Raw genomic sequence first — 21099 nt, 5'->3', positions numbered from 1 at the left:
AGGCTATAACATCTGTTTTAAGTTCTGTAAAATTATTTTTCAGCCAGTCAACAGGAGTTAATTCCCAACGCTGAGGAGATCATCTGGAACAACGACGGTAAGATTTTTGTGTTTGCGCTCATGGGTTCTTATGTATGGGTGTGTGTGGTTTTGAAGCGGCTCATTAGAGTTATGAAAACGTTTTAATATATAATAATGCCGGTCTCTTTAATTACACAGAAACTATCGAAAGGCCTGTGATTAATGTCTCCGAGGATCGACCAAGAGAAGTGGTTGTCCCTAGACAGGCTGTCTGCCGACCGGGTAAGAACTAAACCCCTGTTTGTTTGTATAACGTTTCTGTAAGATGTTTGAGTCCAGTTTTGTTAATTTAAAAAAATTATCCTGTCTAACAGTATTAAGAAACGTGGTTCGAGACAACGAAAGGCCTTCCACATCGAGGGCTTGTTTCGTTTTACCTTCGAGAACCGTAACCTTTCAAGAATCTGAAAGGCCGTCAGCCCCGGTATCTGATAGCTGTGAGTATATATCTGCAGCCTGTAAGAGGTTAAAGCTTTTTATAAAGCGGTGTGGTTAAAGGTTAAACATGTCTCTTACCTTCACAGCGGTGCAAAAAGCTAAACCAGCCGAAAAACATAAGAAACGATTATTCTGTGGAGGTAAGTAAGATCTTTCAAACTTTAATGTTTTTAAAAGAGCTTTGTTTGCCCGTTGAGGGCTAATATTTAAGCGATGGGTGACCGTTTCCTGTAGGGCGGGGGGTTCTGGGAAAGATCTTTAGAAGTCCGGACAGGTCTAGGCTTGTTTCTGGGGAACGTGTTTAGAAATGACCGATTGCTGTACCGTCTGGTTAGGAAGTAAAGCCGTCCGAAAGGGTTTAGTAAGTTGTTTGGCTTATATCCCGCTATTATACTTCTGTTTTAAAGTGGTTGTAGGAAAAGTCTTGAAGGTGTTCATTGTATTTAATATTTAAACAGATCGTGAAAACGTTTGTGAAACAGGAAGTCCCGGGATCAGGAAGCGTTTACACTTGGAAGGTTCGTTTAAAAATGAAATGTTGTTGTGTGTGTGTGTGTTTTATTAACAATATTACAGTTTTTAAAGAAACATTTAAGAAACAGTTTATTTACAGCGGCTTCTCTGTTTTACATTTATTATCAAGTCCTAATAAATATATTGTCTGTAAATAATAAGGCGTTGTAGTGAATGTCTAAGGCTATTTTCAAAGGTCTAAAAAAGCTAAAGGTTTTGAATGTCCTGGACATGTTGTTTTAAGTTTGATTCCTGTCGCCGTTTAAAGATGTAAATGTAATGTATATTTTTATTCTTCCCAAGACTCTTGGGATAGTCATTCTGTGAATGAGCTATTGAGGACAATTACCCCGTCTAAGTGGGATCAAACATCTTCCCCGGTGAGATCACCGAGAGGATCCCCCACGGTGGTCTTGGAGACCCCCCAACATCTACTCAGGCCACAGCCTTCTGGGAGTAATTCAACACCCCAGATTCAGCCTGCCGCATTGTCAGGCGGAACAAATACAGGCATCCAACAACCTCAGGGGTCGCCGTCAGTCAGGGCTGACACACCACCCAACGACGGCCTGGTTTCAACATCGTCCCCCCAGACCCGTTTCTTGGCTACAGAAACGCGGAACAGTACCCCGCGCTTGGCCAGGGTGTCACCGCAAAGGCCTTCTTGGTCTCCGTCCATGAGTATACGCTCGCTCCCTGCCTCCTTCGACCGAGATTTACCGGAGCGACCATCCTTTGAAGCTGAGCCAGGCCACCAGCCCCCGGAGCTACATCCTGAAGGTCGGCATGAGTTGCTACATACTTTGTTACAAAATCAAAGACTTGTGTTAGTGGGGCAAAACCTGGTGATAGAGAGCCAAAACACCCTTATTAATACCCTTACTAACGAATTGTACCGTATTTAATGTTTTAATAGACACAAAACGCCTTACTATTGTGGGTTGTTGGAAAAATAAAAAATAAATTAAAAAATGTCCTGACTTGGTAAAAGAACTCACAAACTAAAGGATTATGAACAAGCTAGGGCCCCAAAAAGACCTTCCCGAGAGAACATCCCCGGCCCTGTTGTGAACTCCTCTGATGTCCCAATGAACCTGGAACTATTACAAATGATAAATGATTTAAATAACCCCCAATTACCACCGATAGAATGTGAATTAACAGACTTACCGGTGAACCCCGACCTGTTACAGATGGTCAATGATCTAAATAACCACCTCCCACCGGTAGCGCTTATAGAGGTTCACCCCCTAGTTCACCCCGATTTGTTTGAAATGGTGGAGGCTTTGGAGGAGCTACCCCGACCAAATTCTGCCCCTATTATAAATGATTTGAGACAATTAGAACACAGGATGGCGGCAGAAGCAGCCATCACTATAGAGGAGGGTCTTGACATTAACCGGTTGGATATCTTTGAAGGACTTTTACAGGCTTTAAATGAGCCTCCTCAAAAAGGGGGTTTTGTAGATGTCAGCAGTGGGGGTGTTCGGAATGTGGAGGGTTCTGAGACTGATAAGGCTGTGGAGGTCATGCTCTGTGAGAATGTAGGGGGTGAAGGCTTTGTTCAAAATGATGATGTGTCCAAGAGTACCAGTGATCCCGTGATTATAGATAGACCGGCCTATAACAATTTTGAAATGATTCAGCGTTTTAATTTTGCAGAACTTTTAAATTGTGACAATTATGCAGAAATATTTGTCAACATACACGAGGCCTTGCAGAAAATGCTTGAACAGGTTGCTGAAAGGGTCAGACCTCGAGATGTTGTACAGTTAGAACTCAGAGGGGATGATTTGTTTAGCAACCTATCTGTAATGCTGAGTGGAGATAATTTAGACGTCTGGCTAAAATCGAAGCGTTATTGCAAAGTAACGCAGCCATCATAGCTGATGAAAGTCTGTCTCTGGTAATGAATGTGGTTCGTAACCCTGAGGGTGGGGCGCTTAGAAGACTGTCGAAATGCTTGAAGAACGACATAATTAGGACCAAGCTCAGGCAATTAGTGGTGAGTTCCAGTGGGGACAATAAGCTCTGTTTTGCTTACAGTTTAATAAAACTACTCACCCCCGACATGCCTGAACCCCAAGCTCTGCAAGAGGCTTTAATGCTTCATCAGAGGGCCGGCTTAAACTCTCAACAGATGGTTACCTTTTCAGACATCACCAAGTTTGAGGAGTTGTTGTCTTTAAAAATTGTTGTGTGGTACCGTTGTGAGGTAAAGGAAGTATTTGTGAAATTTCAGACACATCCTGAAACCCATACACAGACACTGTTTCTCTTCCTAAGTGATAGTCATTACTTTGGAATAAAGAGTTTGACGGCTTTTTTGGGTTGTTCGTATGTTTGTCATTGGTGTTATAAGGCCTTCAATGATAAGCTTAAGCACCGCTGTGACGGTTACTGTAACGTCTGTTTCAATCCGCAATGTCGTAAGGGTTTGGCCCCTACCATCCGATGTAAAGATTGCTTAAGGATTTGTCTCTCAGCGTTCTGTTTTTCCGAGCATAAGGTACAGAGGGCCGCTGCTGAGGGGGTTAAAAAACGGAGTTATTGTGATCAAACTAAATATTGCCCGCAGTGTTGCCTCCAGTACCGTTTTCATGAGGTTAAACCACACAAATGTCTGGAGCCGAGATGCAGGATCTGTAATGCTGATTTAACCCCGGGGTCCGAACACCAGTGCTTTATTCAGCCGGTTAAAAAGGAGCCGCCGCACAACCGGTATGTCTTTTTTGCTTTTGAATGCCGGCAAGAAAACGGGGTCCACGTTGCTAATTATATACACTGTATTGACATGTTGGATCGTGAGTGGTCAGCTAGCGGTGAGAGTTGTGTCAGGGATTTCTTTACGCGGTATCGCGGTCCAAAATACCTCAATTACACATTTATTGCCCACAATGCTAAGGGTTATGATTCTTACATTTTGATGAAGTATCTGGTGGAAAATGGGGTGACCCCAAAAATAATAGCTCAGGGTAGCAAGATCATGTGTTTCACCGACGAAGCTTTCAACTAACGTTACATAGACTCGTTAAATTTCCTCCCCATGAAATTGAGCGCTTTGCCTAAGGCTCTGGGTTTTGAGGCTCAGAAGAAAGGTTGGTTCTGCCATTTTTTTAATACTAAGGACACTCAAAATTATCGAGGGTCCTACCCGCCCGCCTCTTATTATGGGGTTGATACTATGATGTCTCATGAGAGGGAGGAATTCTTTAAATGGTACAATACGGTTAAGGGAGGTGTTTTTGATTTCCGAGAAGAGATGGCCGCTTATTGTAAAAATGATGTGGTGATCCTTAAAGAAGCCTGTGTGCGTTTCTGCGCCGAGGTTATCAACACATCGGGTCTCGACCCTTTGCAAAGTGTGACCATAACGTCTCTCTGCATGAAAATGTATCGGTCCAATTTCTTGCAGAAAAACACTATAGCGGTCACCACTTCTGACAACTATCGTGCTAGACAAAAGAACTTTTCGACTGTCTCCATACAGTGGCTGGAATACCTGAGTGCCCAGGATAACATCTTCATCAGACATGCTTTAAATCAAGGGGAAGTCAAAATGGGGCCTTACTACTTAGACGGTTTTAGCGACGTGTCCGGGCGGCGTACCGCTTATGAGTTTGCAGGTTGTATTTACCATGGCTGTCCTCAGTGCTTCGACCCAAACACCTTTAACCCCGTAACACAAAAACTCTGCGGTGATATGTACTATGATTTCCAGGAACGAATTGAAACTTTAAAAAACACCTATGGTTTGAACGTGCTGGTGATTTGGAAACACGAGTGGACGACCCTGAAGCAACAGGAAGCGGGGGTACAACGGTTTATGGAAACCTTGGACTTTCCTGAACGTCTAGAGCCCCGGGATGCGTTATTTGGGGGTCGTACCAACGCCCTCTGTTTACATTATGAGGTAAAGGAGGGTGAGAGAGTAGATTACTATGATTTCACCAGTCTGTACCCTTATGTCAACAAGACCAAAATGTACCCGGTGGGGCGTCCAACCATTGTTTATCGTGACTTTCTCGAAATCGGACATTACTTTGGTTTGATCAAAGTCACCATGTACCCTCCTCGCGAGCTGTTCTTACCCATGTTGCCTTACAGGTGTTCGGGAAAATTGATGTTCCCTCTGTGTAGAACGTGTGTGGAAACTGAAAATCAAACTACCTCTTGTCTGCACAGTGATGAAGAGAGAGCGCTGACGGGTGTCTGGTGTAGCATTGAGCTTGACAAGGCGGTGTAGAAAGGTTACAGAGTCGGTAAGGTGAATGAGGTTTGGCATTTTTCTGAAAAATCTGATACTCTTTTTGCTGATTACATTATGACCCATCTGAAAGGGAAACAGGAGGCATCGGGCTATCCCTCATGGTGTGTTGACTCCGCGGCCAAAGAGCGATACGTTCAGCAATATTTTGAAAAGGAAGGGATCCGTCTAGAGCCGGGGAACATAACTGTAAACCCCGCCAAGAGACAAATGTCCAAACAGATTTTAAACAGTCTGTGGGGTAAGTTTGGGGAAAGAAATTACCGTCTAAACACAACCTTGATTAAAACCCCTGAACAGTTTATAGAATTTATGTTTTCCAAACAACATGCAGTATCACACTTTCAATTCTTAAATGACCACGTGGCACAGGTCCAGTGGAGGGCCCCTAAAGATTTCCCCACCAAACAGGGGAACGTTAATGTTTTCATAGCGGTTTTTACCACGGCTTACGCCCGGCTTGAACTGTACAACTTAATGGATCAGTTGCAGGAACGCACGCTCTATCATGATACTGACTCTGTAATCTTTGTCACCAGGCCAGGGGATTGGGTCCCTCCCCTCGGGGACTACCTTGGGGAGTTAACGAGCGAACTAGATCCTCAGGACCACATAGTGGAGTTTGTTTCAGGGGGTCCTAAGACTTACGCATACAGAACGGCTGCGGGTAAGACCTGTATGAAAGTTAAGGGTTTCACTCTGAACCATTGTAACAACAAGCTCATTAACATCAAGTCTCTGACGACCCTGGTAGAAAGTTTTGTAACCGAGAAAGACGCGCCTCCTCGTGAGATTATTACAGCCGGAAATCAGATCTATCGCAATAAAAAGGGGTAAATGTTGGAAAATAGATCACTAAACAAACGATTCAGGGTGGTGTACAATAAAAGAGTGTTGAAGACTGATTATACCACTCTGCCTTATGGATATTAGCGGTGGTTTTGATAACAGACTTCAACACCCTTTCTCCTGTATTATAGCTGGTCCCTCCAATTCGGGGAAGAGCTATCTTATAAAGAACATCATAGAAGATGTGGACGCAACCAAGTCCCAAGCTCTTGACAACATAGTGTGGTGTTACTCTTGCTGGCAACCTCTCTACGATGATTTGGCTTCGAAAAAAAATAATCTGAAATTTGTGCAAGGTCTCCCCGCCTTGTTGTGTGACGATGACTTGTTCCCGCCCGGTCAAACTAATCTAGTGATCCTTGATGACCTGATGGAGCAGGCCGGTGACAACAGTGAAGTGGAAAAAGCTTTCACAAAGTACACTCATCATAGGAATTTAAGTATTATTTATTTAGTTCAAAATCTATTTTTTCAAGGTAAAAAAAGCCGCACTATTAATTTAAATGCCAATTATATAATTCTTTTTAAAAACCCCAGAGATAAACTACAGGTCACCGTCTTGGCTCGTCAAATGTACCCTAACCAGACCAAGTTCTTTTTGGAGGCATTTGAGGATGCCACCAAAAAACCCTACGGGTACTTGATTGCAGACTTAAAAGCACAAACCCCAGAAGACTTTCGCCTCAGAACAGGTTTGTGCCCGCCCGATTGGCCGGCAGTGTATGTGCTAAAGAAAAGGAAATAAATTAGAATGTCTGTTCGGATTAAAAGAAATCTGCCACTTTTGCAAATGTTATTTGAGGGGAGCCCGCGCCATAGGAAAGCTGTGCTGGCAGGGGCCCCCTCGGATTTGATCGAGACCCTGTGTGAAATAGCTTTTAACATCTTACGTGGTAATATACCCCTAACCCCTTCTCAACATTCTAAACTCAAAAAACAAAAAGCGGTTATCAAGATCATCGCTAATAAGAAGTATTCTATTAAAAGAAAAAGAAAGAAGATTAATCAAACCGGGGGTTTTATAGGACCGCTGTTGAGCATAGCCGTGCCTTTCCTAACCAATCTTCTAGCTTCCAGAGTGGGTTAATAATGGAATATGCTCAGAAAATGTTTTTGATCCCTCAGGAGCAGCTTGAGAAACTGAGAAAAAATGTTGTCGGGCCAGAGCCCATTAGACAAACGGCCGAAAACAACCTGGACTCTGAAATGAAAGCTATACAGGCCAGGGCCGATTTAAATCAGTATTCCAAAGCCCAGTTGTATACCAACACGTTACAGCGCTACCTCCATTTGGTTAGACAGGGTGAAAAAGATCAAAACATTTTAACTTTAACCATGGCCTCTCAAGAAAATGGTTCTGGGGCTGATGCGGGGGGTACGGTTGATAAAGATGTTGCGGTGACCGAACCTGTTGAGAGTTCAGAGGGAGATGTTGTAACGGATGTTTTGAGAAACATGCCGGCCAGAAGCAAAAGACATGCAGAATATATCCTGCACAAAATGGTTCAGAAACCGCGGGTAACGGCTTGGAATGAACAGGGTGAATTTGTTTTTAAAGGACAACTGATCAAAGGTTCACACATGTTTGATTTGTTGAAGAGTGTCACTAGCACTAATAAGGTACCCGATAGTCGCCGACCTGTAGGCTGGAATGCTTTCCTACAGGCGATGGCCTGTCTGAACATGCCCCAATCCACAGTTCCTAACCAGGAAACGCGACAAAAATTCCATCTGTGTAAAGAGGTGGAGCCTGATCTGACTCCGATATCTCATTACTCTGACCGTGCTGAGCGACCATCCTCAGGATCAATCCATCGTTGGGAAGCTTATTAATCTCATGTTTTTATTTGTCTCCCCTGTAAATAATGACCCGACAAACAATTTTTTATTTAATTTTTTTTATTTTCAAATGTTGTACATTTATTTATAACATAACCCCTGCTTTGTATTAGAATTGTTTTGAATAAAAACAAAACTAATGATTCAAAGGCTGTTTTCATTATTTTTTCACCTTAACACGCATGACATCTTTTAAAATCCTCACAAGAACACCCCATCTGTATACATGGCTGGCTAGGGTCGTAAGTCATTGTGTTATAAGGGGGGGTCCACAGTGTACTGACAAACTCTGCCACTTTTTTATCATTTTGGCCTAAATCCTCACTGTACAAGGCCATAATATCGGGGTATGACCTTCCTTTAGATCTATGATATAAGAAAAACACACAGTGTTGACCACAAGTGAAGGTCTGAATACTTTGTACTTGACGACCGCTGTAAATGGTTTCTTGACAGTTGTTGAGCAGAAAGTTATTGATCTTCCGAGGGAAAGGTCTGAAATCCGGGGGGTTTCCATAGGAATCAAAAAATTCACCACGGTGGTCCTCCCTTAGATAAATAGCCAGCCAATGTTCTCCGGGCATATTTTTAGGGTGTGTGTTGATTATGTACATTGCAGGTAAATTCTTGATCTTAAATTTAGGCAGCTGATCGCAGGCGTAGACTCCTTGAAACAGTTTCCGTGAGCCGGCCAGGGCATTCATGATGTGGTTGAGCTCTCTGGTGTTCATTTTAATAATAATCATACAGAACGTTTCTCCTCTGATTCACCTCAATAATGTTGTCAAACACAGCATACACGACCATATTTACAGTGCGTGGTAGAGGCTGCTTGAAACGCATCTCCAAACGCATATTGCCCGTCTTCATCAGTGAAAAATGTTGTCCACACTCTTCATCAGGGGTCAGGTTGAAACCGTTCAGGGTGTAACCGCTGCAGTATTCCCGGCGATCGATCAGCAGAGTTTGATCCTTGAGATGACGACCCGTAGCCAGTACTAGACTGTAATATTCACGAACCGCATTGCCGTTTTCAAAGTCAGGTTGAAAAGGTCTGGATGGAACCTGCACACCATCGACGTACAACGCTATAAATTCCGCGTTAAAATGTTTAAAGTTAAAGGGGTTCTTGTTGTAAACCCCGGTAAATGCATCATTATCCACGAGACCTATAATAACCTGTTTTGGGAGCTGTCCTAGAAACAGATTTTCCTGGTTCATCACCCGTGTCCCTGCGGGGATACTGTGGACTTTCATATAGACTCATTCGATCGGGTACTTGGCGTTTGCCGTCATTAACGCCTGCGTGTGTCCTAGTTTAACCGCCGGGGAGACGGACACTTTCTTCACAAACAGCGAGGCCAATAATATGGTCAGTTTATATTTTTCAGTATCAGGGGTCATCAGACAAAAAGCACTTTTACTACGGATCATTTTAATTTTAATGTCTACCCCGTTGAGCATGAGTTTTTCTTGGAAAAATATGTCTGCATGGATATGCCCCATTAGCTCAAAGGTCCTCCCTTCTGTTGAAGAGGCCGTTCTTTTTTGAAAACCCTTATTGAGTCCCTCTGGATCCTTGTCGTCCATAGCTTCCGGGATGTCTTTGAAGAAAAGGCCGGGGCTGAACTGTTTGCTCAGGGTCTCCTCACTATAATTAAGGATACACTCCATCATGGCTCTATAGGGGTAAGTATTGCTGCTTTGACTAATGAGCCGATCTCCCAGGGTCACATCCACCTGTGAAAACATGGTGGCCACCGGGTAATTGATGACCCCAGCGTTGGCCGTCTTCTCGATTGCATCGCCATCCTCATCAGTCACTTTACAGTTCATTAAAATAAATGTGTTATTCAAATCAATATAATCCTCGCCATTGCCAGCTATAAAAAACTCCAGAGGGGCCGTGTCTGAAATTTCCACGATATGTTGGAGAATGAGAGATTCTTCGTTTTTTGTTAGCCACGGATCTTCGTCGCCCCCTGGTGGACACATGCTGTTTCTTCTTTTACCCCCCCTCCTCGCCATTACCATGAGACCCGAACCCTCCTGATGCTCATGGCTAGCTGCCCGGTTCATAACATTGGTGAACACGTCACTAACAATATTTTTAGCCGCTGATTTCAAGTGGGGTCTGGCTATAGCAAAGCCTCTCTTAAGCAGGGGTACGGCCATTCTAAAGAGACCACGAAAGAGTCCTCCTAGACCGGCGCCATACATTGTGGGGGCTCCTACAATACCGGGCAAGCCGTTCCCGGCTTGCATCTTGTAATAATCCACATAGGCGCTAGGATCTACATAACCCCTCGAGGTAGCCATTTTAATAATGTACACACTGTTTCAGGGGTCGAAAATGTAGTTTGACAATAACTTTACCGAAGCGGAAGGGTACGTTGATATTCTGATCCGATTTGACTTCGATCGTGATGTTGTCAAAGTGGGTCTTTGAGACTGGTACGTAGTGTGGCTTGTCATAAGTAATTGTGACCATGTCATTGCTTTTACCTTTAATAAGTACATTTCTCAAAAGGGGGACATAACTATCCCCGACCCTCTGGTGGGTTATGATATCCGTATACACATAAAGAGTGTAAAAGCCGCCCCACCACTTCTGAGAACCTGCTCTCTGTGTCAGAATAGAACCCTAATATACGCCCCAGTTGGCCGCTGGTTTGAATGCTAATACCTGGTTTTGACACCTTGTACACTCTGTTTTTAATAGGGTTGTAATATAGCTTGATGTTGGGGGTGCCTTCTGAGAACTGTTTATGCATCTCATCTAATATTTTATCCACATTGTCATAATAACCTCCTTGTATCGTGAATATCCATTGATTTTAACATCATCAAAAATGGCGAAGGTGGCATCCTTATCTTGTAAAACAGCCCAAGTGTAAGGATACTGTATTTCCGCCAACCCCACTTCCCACGACCCCCTTAGATCTATAGATTTTCCAAATTGTACCGTGTAACTGGATATTTCATTTTTAGGGTATATATCGAGAGAGGCGTTACTGGGTAGAGTCACGTAGAAGCCTCCTGATTCCATCTTGAGTACCGAAAGTAATGCCCCCAACCTACCCACGGGCATGTTGTTATAAGGATTGAATATCGCAAACCTGTTGTTCCGGTACCCAACTATTGAACTTTTCAGGCCATCCAAGCCATTTCACCAACACGTATTTTTTCCGGTTCTGGGTTTTTTCAGCTAATATCTTTTCAACTCTGTATACACTGTCTTTACCCACAATCATTTTTTGTAACTCGGCTTCGTAAAACGTTCCTTCTATATCCTCCCCGTCATAGTCTTTTAACCGGTACACGGGGGGGTCTCAAGCCAACTGTTCGGTAACTGTAAAATATTCATCAGAAAATGTTTGTTCATAACCTTTGGCAAAAGTACTCCTTAGCTTTGAAACGCGAACCACATCACCGATGTTGAACTTATAAGTAGTTTTTCCCTTCTTAATAAATGGTCCGTATAATTCTTTATAGACCTTAAAAGAATTACTTTGATCAACATCTATAGGCTTCATTTTAATACTGGTGTGATACCCTTGGTTGTAAGCATCGATAAAATCCTGAACTTTATCAAAATACTTGAACGTGTTGACCGCTGTAAAATATCTCCAGATTTTGGTCTTCATGGTGCGGTTAAACCTCTCCACTACCAATGCCTTAAGCTCATTACCGGTGGTGAAATGATGTATTTTGTGTCTCTTCAGTAGATTCTGAAATTCTCTGTTGAGAAACTCTTTTCCTTTATCAGTCTGCAGTTTTTTAGGACATCGACCCTGGGACAATATATCCTCAAAGGCCCTTGTCACCGCCCGACCTGTTTTTTTATGTAGAATGCGAGCCCAGGCATATTTTGATAACACATCGATACACATCAACATCAATTTGTGACCATTGTTATGTTTTGATAAATTTGACATATCGACTAGATCCATTTGCCATTGTGAGTCTATGTCAGTTGCATATACGCGGTTTCTTTTAAAGTTAATCCTGAGAGGTTTATGTAAGGTATAGGCGTCTTGTTCCCGTAACCATTCTGAAACAACCACATCATTAACCTTCACTCCGGCCTCAGCGAGTCCTCTTTGAAAACCCTTCTTACCCGCCAAACCCCCAATCTTGGCTGGGTTGTAGTATAGTTCCTGCATTTGGGGAGCTTGCCGAGTCATTCTGTCAAATAACCAAACAGACCCACACTATGCGCAAAGTTTTTATACAAGGTTTTTTATTCAACTTCAGGAGAGCAGATACCCCTTTTTAGACATTTGAGAAAAGTATAACATACACAACAATTTTTTCTACGGTCCAGACAAAAAGAAATCAGATGATTGGTTACTTGATCTATATCAACAAATATACCTGTTTCTTTATCTTGTAGGCACACACCTCAGTTACATATGTAAATAAAACAACAATATGACCTATTTTAAAAGTAAACAGAGGTGTATTAAACATGCTCAGCAAAAGGTCATACAGATGTTGATGATATGGCCTAATATCATTCTTGGCCCCCTTGAGCGCTTCATCCCAGTGTTCGTACCCCCCGGTCTTTGTTACAGCAGCCATTCACTTTTCCAGGTTTGAAAGTTGATCCTCATCGATGGTTAAATCTGTAGAGAAAAGGCTCGCGTTGGCTACTTTTCTGTCAAGCACATGGTGTAATAGCGCTCTCAGGTTAGCTACAGAGTGTTGATGACAGAACCAGTTGCAGAAGCAGTCCAGAACATTCCCCATGTTCAAAGTCCCTTAGTTCAGGTCAGAGTCTGAATCAGTGGCGTAGATGTCGAATTCCTCGTCGCTGCCCCCAGCTTTAACTTCTTTACTGAAGAAATAAGCTTTTAGCTTGCCAGCGGTTTTTCTACTCGGCTCATCCAGGTCATTGACCAGCTGCCCAAGTTTCTCTATTATAAACGGCTCCTTTTTCAGCTCCAGCAAAATCTCATCTATGATTTTCTGGACTTGTCCCGCAGTGACATGTATGTGGGAGTAAGACAGCGCCTTGATTAGTGCCGGTTTCAGCCACGGTTTGTTCAGTCTTCTGTAAAACACGTTGAAATAGAACAGGAAATAGTAACGGTCTGGTTCAAACAAACAACTGTGTCTCAACTGACTGGGGTGATTCACTTCACACCCCCGACAGACTTCTTTCAGAGCTCGGTCGATGAGAGCACTCAGAATATACACCAGGGTGCTTTTAACCACTCTGCTTACTTGGTCACATACCCCGGGCATAAATCCTGCGTCTTCATCACGCCCCTGGGACAGTCCGATGCTCATTGGGTCGCCTGGTGGTTTGTGGGGTGTTTCTACATCCATTGGACTGACCCCCTCCTGAGACGCACAGACGGTAGACAGTTCGGCAAAATCGAGGCCCTCCATGAGCTCCAGAGGCTGGGGATCCCCGAGACTCATTTGGACATCCATCGCACCGCATGTTGTTTCGTCCTGAGGGACCGGGGTCTGAGGTCTTGGAGGGTAACCGCAGTCAGAGGGTTCCAGAGTGTATACAAAATCTGGGGAATAGAACCAGGGGTGATCCCGGGTTTGAAGAGGCCTGTAGAGCCTGTCGACGTCCGCAGCTTTCGGGTAAGACATTCTCTTTAATTTTAAACCATGAATGAATTGTTGCGCCTTTTATCCTATCTCTTCACTACGTCACGACACACCGCCCTCTTAGAAGAGAGTAGCCCCTGAGCCGTCAGACCCCCCTCCAAAACCCCACACGTCGTCGGTTTTATCATCGTCGTCGTCATTCAAGGGGGATATATAATCCATAATCCAGCATATTCTCCTTCTAACCAAATCCAGTTGCGAACATTTGGTCAAGATGTCAAAACCATCATTTATACAGTTTATGACCTCTTTCAAGAACGGCCAGTCCACGGCGTCAAACATAATTTCAGTAACCTGTTTTTCTGGATCCTCCACACCCCCTTCAATAGGGTTTGTAATCAGGGTACTGCTAAACAAAACCTTACGATCTGTAGTTTGAGATAGACTCTTCACCACTCTACCGTAGTTCTGCAAGCTTTCCCATTCACACCTTTCAAAACCCTGAGTCGGAGACTCCATTTCGCATTCTCTTGGACCCTCTTGCAAGCCTTCTAGAGTCTTATCCACAAGCCCCAGATCTCTCCAGGCCATCACCTTCAACCAGTCCTCATAAGAGTATTCAATTACCGTCTCAAAAGGTTCCAACGTACCCTCCTTCTCTCTTAAAGCAAAAAGCTCCACTCCAACATAGCTGGGATCCCTTTTAAAGCGCAGGGCGACCTGCCTTTGAAAGAGTTTCCAAAGTGTCCTGATGTGCCCTTTAGCAATGCCAAACAGGTCTGTGAAAATGCCATCCTTTCGCCGCACTTCAGACGCCATCTCACAGTCTAGCCGACCTGAAATGCGTGAGCCCGTTTTACCAGCAGGCTTCAACTGTAACCGTTTGAAGCAAGACGTGGCGGTGTCAGTTTCCGTAGTGTAGCGGTTATCACGTTCGCCTAACACGCGAAAGGTCCCCGGTTCGAAACCGGGCGGAAACAGCCTGCTGTGGGCCGGTCCATTTCATCCTGTTTGCCCTTGTGGTTCCCCGGAGGCGGTGGGTAGCTTTTCTTCATTGGAGTGCCCGAAATCGGTGCTCTCAGAGCGTCCGTCCGTCGACAGGTTGAAATTGTAAACGCTGGTGTAGCCACTTTTAATTAAAATCTGATGATGATGATGATGATGATGTTGTTGTTGTTGTTCTTGTTGTTGTTCTTGTTGTCATCGTGGTCGCCGTCATTATTATTGTTAAAGTAAAGCAGTAGTTAGATTTGTTGCTACCGTAAGGTGCAGAAGGCACAATAGCTCTGTGATTGTCTGATGGTGGCACAAGACAAGCAGCAGCTGTTTGAACAAGCCATTGAGCATCACCTTGTTGGGGTAAGTGTAAGTCTTGTCATAGCTCAGGGCGTTCTTCCTTTGAAAGAGTTTCCAAAGTGTCCTGATGTGCCCTTTAGCAATGCCAAACAGGTCAGTGAAAATGGCATCCTTTCGCCGCACTTCAGACGACATCTCACAGCCTAGCCGACCTGAAACACCTGAGCCCGTTTTACCAGCAGGCTTTAACGGTAACCATTTGAAGCAAGAGGCAGCGGTGTCAGTTTCCGTAGTATAGCGGTTATCACGTTCGCCCAACGCGCGAAAGGTCCCCGGTTCGAAACCGGGCGGAAACAGCCTACTGTGCCCTTTTCGTCATGCTTGCCCTCGTGGTTCCCCGGAGGCGGTGGGTGTCTTTTCTTCATTGGAGTGCCCGCAATCGATGCACTCAGAGCGTCCGTCCGTCGACAGGTTGAAATTGTAAACGCTGGTGTAGCCACTTTTAATTAAAATCTGATGATGATGATGATGATGATGTTGTTGTTGTTGTTCTTGTTGTCATCGTGGTCGCCGTCATTATTATTGTTAAAGTAAAGCAGTAGTTAGATTTGTTGCTACCGTAAGGTGTAGAAGACAACAGTAGGTATGGCGTGTGATATCAAAACATTCAGAATACTTTTAACCTATATAATTTATAAGCTTTGTAAAATAAACCCAAATATCTCTTTTGCGGGGATAAACGCTGTTCTGAGTAGTTTGTGACTTGTTTAATACCAAACAAAGCATCGCTATAAAAAATAAATAAAAAAATCACTGTAAAAGCGCTAGTTATTTTTGATCTTTATAGTTATTTTCTAGGCTCAGGTTGTTTTTTAGCGCTTATAAAGGCCTGAAATATTCTTAGTGGTTGTTGACTATAGGTCTTGATGCTTAAAAATGTTTTTTTGAGAGACCAAAAGGTTCTAATAAAAGTTTAGAGTAGAGAGGAGAGAGATCGTCTCCATCTTGGTTTCTATTTGAAATTTGATGCAGTGTCATTTTATTGGTTGGTTTTGATATGTTAATTGGTAACAGGGTGGCACAAAGGCCAGACCAGAACAATGCCTTACAAGCAGATCCGGCATGTGGCCATCAGTATAAGTATGAAGGTCTGGTCTTCAGCTCGACAGACTCACACTGACCTTTCGATTTAAGACTAAAGATCAACAATGTCCGGAAACAACATCAGCGATTCGATTTAAACGAGTTTTTAGGCAAGTCTTCAGATTATTTTCATTGACTCAGAGCGTGTTGTGTGCATGTATTGTAAATAAGGCTATAACATCTGTTTTAAGTTCTGTAAAATTATTTTTCAGCCAGTCAACAGGAGTTAATTCCCAACGCTGAGGAGATCATCTGGAACAACGACGGTAAGATTTTTGTGTTTGCGCTCATGGGTTCTTATGCATGGGTGTGTGTGGTTTTGAAGCGGCTCATTAGAGTTATGAAAACGTTTTAATATATATTAATGCCGGTCTCTTTAATTACACAGAAACTATCGAAAGGCCTGTGATTAATGTCTCCGAGGTTCGACCAAGAGAAGTGGTTGTCCCTAGACAGGCTGTCTGCCGACCGGGTAAGAACTAAACCCCTGTTTGTTTGTATAACGTTTCTGTAAGATGTTTGAGTCCAGTTTTGTTAATTTAAAAAAATTATCCTGTCTAACAGTATTAAGAAACGTGGTTCGAGACAACGAAAGGCCTTCCACATCGAGGGCTTGTTTCGTTTTACCTTCGAGAACCGTAACCTTTCAAGAATCTGAAAGGCCGTCAGCCCCGGTATCTGATAGCTGTGAGTATATATCTGCAGCCTGTAAGAGGTTAAAGCTTTTTATAAAGCGGTGTGGTTAAAGGTTAAACATGTCTCTTACCTTCACAGCGGTGCAAAAAGCTAAACCAGCCGAAAAACATAAGAAACGATTATTCTGTGGAGGTAAGTAAGATCTTTCAAACTTTAATGTTTTTAAAAGGGCTTTGTTTGCCCGTTGAGGGCTAATATTTAAGCGATGGGTGACCGTTTCCTGTAGGGCGGGGGGTTCTGGGAAAGATCTTTAGAAGTCCGGACAGGTCTAGGCTTGTTTCTGGGGAACGTGTTTAGAAATGACCGATTGCCGTACCGTCTGGTTAGGAAGTAAAGCCGTCCGAAAGGGTTTAGTAAGTTGTTTGGCTTATCTCCCGCTATTATACTTCTGTTTTAAAGTGGTTGTAGGAAAAGGCTTGAAGGTGTTCATTGTATTTAATATTTAAACAGATCGTGAAAACGTTTGTGAAACAGGAAGTCCCGGGATCAGGAAGCGTTTACACTTGGAAGGTTCGTTTAAAAATGAAATGTTGTTGTGTGTGTGTGTGTTTTATTAACAATATTACAGTTTTTAAAGAAACATTTAAGAAACAGTTTATTTACAGCGGCTTCTCTGTTTTAAATTTATTATCAAGTCCTAATAAATATATTGTCTGTAAATAATAAGGCGTTGTAGTGAATGTCTAAGGCTATTTTCAAAGGTCTAAAAAAGCTAAAGGTTTTGAATGTCCTGGACATGTTGTTTTAAGTTTGATTTCTGTCGCCGTTTAAAGATGTAAATGTAATGTATATTTTTATTCTTCCCAAGACTCTTGGGATAGTCATTCTGTGAATGAGCTATTGAGGACAATTACCCCGTCTAAGTGGGATCAAACATCTTTCCCGGTGAGATCACCGAGAGGATCCCCCACGGTGGTCTTGGAGACCCCCCAACATCTACTCAGGCCACAGCCTTCTGGGGGTAATTCAACACCCCAGATTCAGCCCGCCGCATTGTCGGGCGGAACAAATACAGGCATCCAACAACCTCAGGGGTCGCCGTCAGTCAGGGCTGACACACCACCCAACGACGGCCTGGTTTCAACATCGTCCCCCCAGACCCGTTTCTTGGCTACAGAAACGCGGAACAGTACCCCGCGCTTGGCCAGGGTGTCACCGCAAAGGCCTTCTTGGTCTCCGTCCATGAGTGTACGCTCGCTCCCTGCCTCCTTCGACCGAGATTTACCGGAGCGACCATCCTTTGAAGCTGAGCCAGGCCACCAGCCCCCGGAGCTACATCCTGAAGGTCGGCATGAGTTGCTACATACTTTGTTACAAAATCAAAGACTTGTGTTAGTGGGGCAAAACCTGGTGATAGAGAGCCAAAACATCCTTATTAATACCCTTACTAACGAATTGTACCGTATTTAATGTTTTAATAGACACAAAACGCCTTACTATTGTGGGTTGTTGGAAAAATAAAAAATAAATTAAAAAATGTCCTGACTTGGTAAATGAACTCACAAACTAAAGGATTATGAACAAGCTAGGGCCCCAAAAAGACCTTCCCGAGAGAACATCCCCGGCCCTGTTGTGAACTCCTCTGATGTCCCAATGAACCTGGAACTATTACAAATGATAAATTATTTAAATAACCCCCAATTACCACCGATAGAATGTGAATTAACAGACTTACCGGTGAACCCCGACCTGTTACAGATGTTCAATGATCTAAATAACCACCTCCCACCGGTAGCGCTTATAGAGGTTCACCCCCTAGTTCACCCCGATTTGTTTGAAATGGTGGAGGCTTTGGAGGAGCTACCCCGACCAAATTCTGCCCCTATTATAAATGATTTGAGACAATTAGAACACAGGATGGCGGCAGAAGCAGCCATCACTATAGAGGAGGGTCTTGACATTAACCGGTTGGATATCTTTGAAGGACTTTTACAGGCTTTAAATGAGCCTCCTCAAAAAGGGGGTTTTGTAGATGTCAGCAGTGGGGGTGTTCGGAATGTGGAGGGTTCTGAGACTGATAAGGCTGTGGAGGACATGCTCTGTGAGAATGTAGGGGGTGAAGGCTTTGTTCAAAATGATGATGTGTCCAAGAGTACCAGTGATCCCGTGATTATAGATAGACCGGCCTATAACAATTTTGAAATGATTCAGCGTTTTAATTTTGCAGAACTTTTAAATTGTGACAATTATGCAGAAATATTTGTCAACATACACGAGGCCTTGCAGAAAATGCTTGAACAGGTTGCTGAAAGGGTCAGACCTCGAGATGTTGTACAGTTAGAACTCAGAGGGGATGATTTGTTTAGCAACCTATCTGTAATGCTGAGTGGAGATAATTTAGACGTCTGGCTAAAATCGAAGCGTTATTGCAAAGTAACGCAGCCATCATAGCTGATGAAAGTCTGTCTCTGGTAATGAATGTGGTTCGTAACCCTGAGGGTGGGGCGCTTAGAAGACTGTCGAAATGCTTGAAGAACGACATAATTAGGACCAAGCTCAGGCAATTAGTGGTGAGTTCCAGTGGGGACAATAAGCTCTGTTTTGCTTACAGTTTAATAAAACTACTCACCCCCGACATGCCTGAACCCCAAGCTCTGCAAGAAGCTTTAATGCTTCATCAGAGGGCCGGCTTAAACTCTCAACAGATGGTTGCCTTTTCAGACATCACCAAGTTTGAGGAGTTGTTGTCTTTAAAAATTGTTGTGTGGTACCGTTGTGAGGTAAAGGAAGTATTTGTGAAATTTCAGACACATCCTGAAACCCATACACAGACACTGTTTCTCTTCCTAAGTGATAGTCATTACTTTGGAATAAAGAGTTTGACGGCTTTTTTGGGTTGTTCGTATGTTTGTCATTGGTGTTATAAGGCCTTCAATGATAAGCTTAAGCACCGATGTGACGGTTACTGTAACGTCTGTTTCAATCCGCAATGTCGTAAGGGTTTGGCCCCTACCATCCGATGTAAAGATTGCTTAAGGATTTGTCTCTCAGCGTTCTGTTTTTCCGAGCATAAGGTACAGAGGGCCGCTGCTGAGGGGGTTAAAAAACGGAGTTATTGTGATCAAACTAAATATTGCCCGCAGTGTTGCCTCCAGTACCGTTTTCATGAGGTTAAACCACACAAATGTCTGGAGCCGAGATGCAGGATCTGTAATGCTGATTTAACCCCGGGGTCCGAACACCAGTGCTTTATTCAGCCGGTTAAAAAGGAGCCGCCGCACAACCGGTATGTCTTTTTTGCTTTTGAATGCCGGCAAGAAAACGGGGTCCACGTTGCTAATTATATACTCTGTATTGACATGTTGGATCGTGAGTGGTCAGCTAGCGGTGAGAGTTGTGTCAGGGATTTCTTTACGCGGTATCGCGGTCCAAAATACCTCAATTACACATTTATTGCCCACAATGCTAAGGGTTATGATTCTTACATTTTGATGAAGTATCTGGTGGAAAATGGGGTGACCCCAAAAATAATAGCTCAGGGTAGCAAGATCATGTGTTTCACCGACGAAGCTTTCAACTAACGTTACATAGACTCGTTAAATTTCATCCCCATGAAATTGAGCGCTTTGCCTAAGGCTCTGGGTTTTGAGGCTCAGAAGAAAGGTTGGTTCTGCCATTTTTTTAATACTATGGACACTCAAAATTATCGAGGGTCCTACCTGCCCGCCACTTATTATGGGGTTGATACTATGATGTCTCATGAGAGGGAGGAATTCTTTAAATGGTACAATACGGTTAAGGGAGGTGTTTTTGATGACCGAGAAGAGATGGCTGCTTATTGTAAAAATGATGTGGTGATCCTTAAAGAAGCCTGTGTGCGTTTCCGCGCCGAGGTTATCAACACATCGGGTCTCGACCCTTTGCAAAGTGTGACCATAGCGTCTCTCTGCATGAAAATGTATCGGTCCGATTTCTTGCAGAAAAACACTATAGCGGTCACCACTTCTGACAACTATCGTGCTAGACAAAAGAACTTTTCGACTGTCTCCATACAGTGGCTGGAATACCTGAGTGCCCGGGATAACATCTTCATCAGACATGCTTTAAATCAAGGGGAAGTCAAAATGGGGCCTTACTACTTAGACGGTTTTAGCGACGTGTCCGGGCGGCGTACCGCTTATGAGTTTGCAGGTTGTATTTACCATGGCTGTCCTCAGTGCTTCGACCCAAACACCTTTAACCCCGTAACACAAAAACTCTGCAGTGATATGTACTATGATTTCCAGGAACGAATTGAAACTTTAAAAAACACCTATGGTTTGAACGTGCTGGTGATTTGGGAACACGAGTGGACGACCCTGAAGCAACAGGAAGCGGGGGTACAACGGTTTATGGAAACCTTGGACTTTCCTGAACGTCTTGAGCCCCGGGATGCGTTATTTGGGGGTCGTACCAACGCCCTCTGT

General features: G+C 43.6%; 2 non-coding genes across 2 annotated transcripts; both read left to right on the top strand.

Annotated features, from left to right (window-relative positions):
• Positions 1 to 14465: 14465 nt before the first annotated feature.
• Positions 14466 to 14538, top strand: trnav-aac (transfer RNA valine (anticodon AAC)). The gene has a single exon. It is a non-coding gene; the product is annotated as a tRNA-Val (tRNA).
• A 599-nt stretch (positions 14539 to 15137) lies between these two features.
• On the top strand, positions 15138 to 15210 carry trnav-aac (transfer RNA valine (anticodon AAC)). Its single transcript has one exon. It is a non-coding gene; the product is annotated as a tRNA-Val (tRNA).
• The last annotated feature ends 5889 nt before the right edge of the window (positions 15211 to 21099 follow it).

The sequence above is a fragment of the Amia ocellicauda genome (genome assembly GCF_036373705.1).
Source record: "Amia ocellicauda isolate fAmiCal2 chromosome 11 unlocalized genomic scaffold, fAmiCal2.hap1 SUPER_11_unloc_3, whole genome shotgun sequence".
Classification (NCBI taxonomy): domain Eukaryota; kingdom Metazoa; phylum Chordata; class Actinopteri; order Amiiformes; family Amiidae; genus Amia; species Amia ocellicauda.
This window is presented reverse-complemented; position numbering and strand designations above follow the sequence as displayed.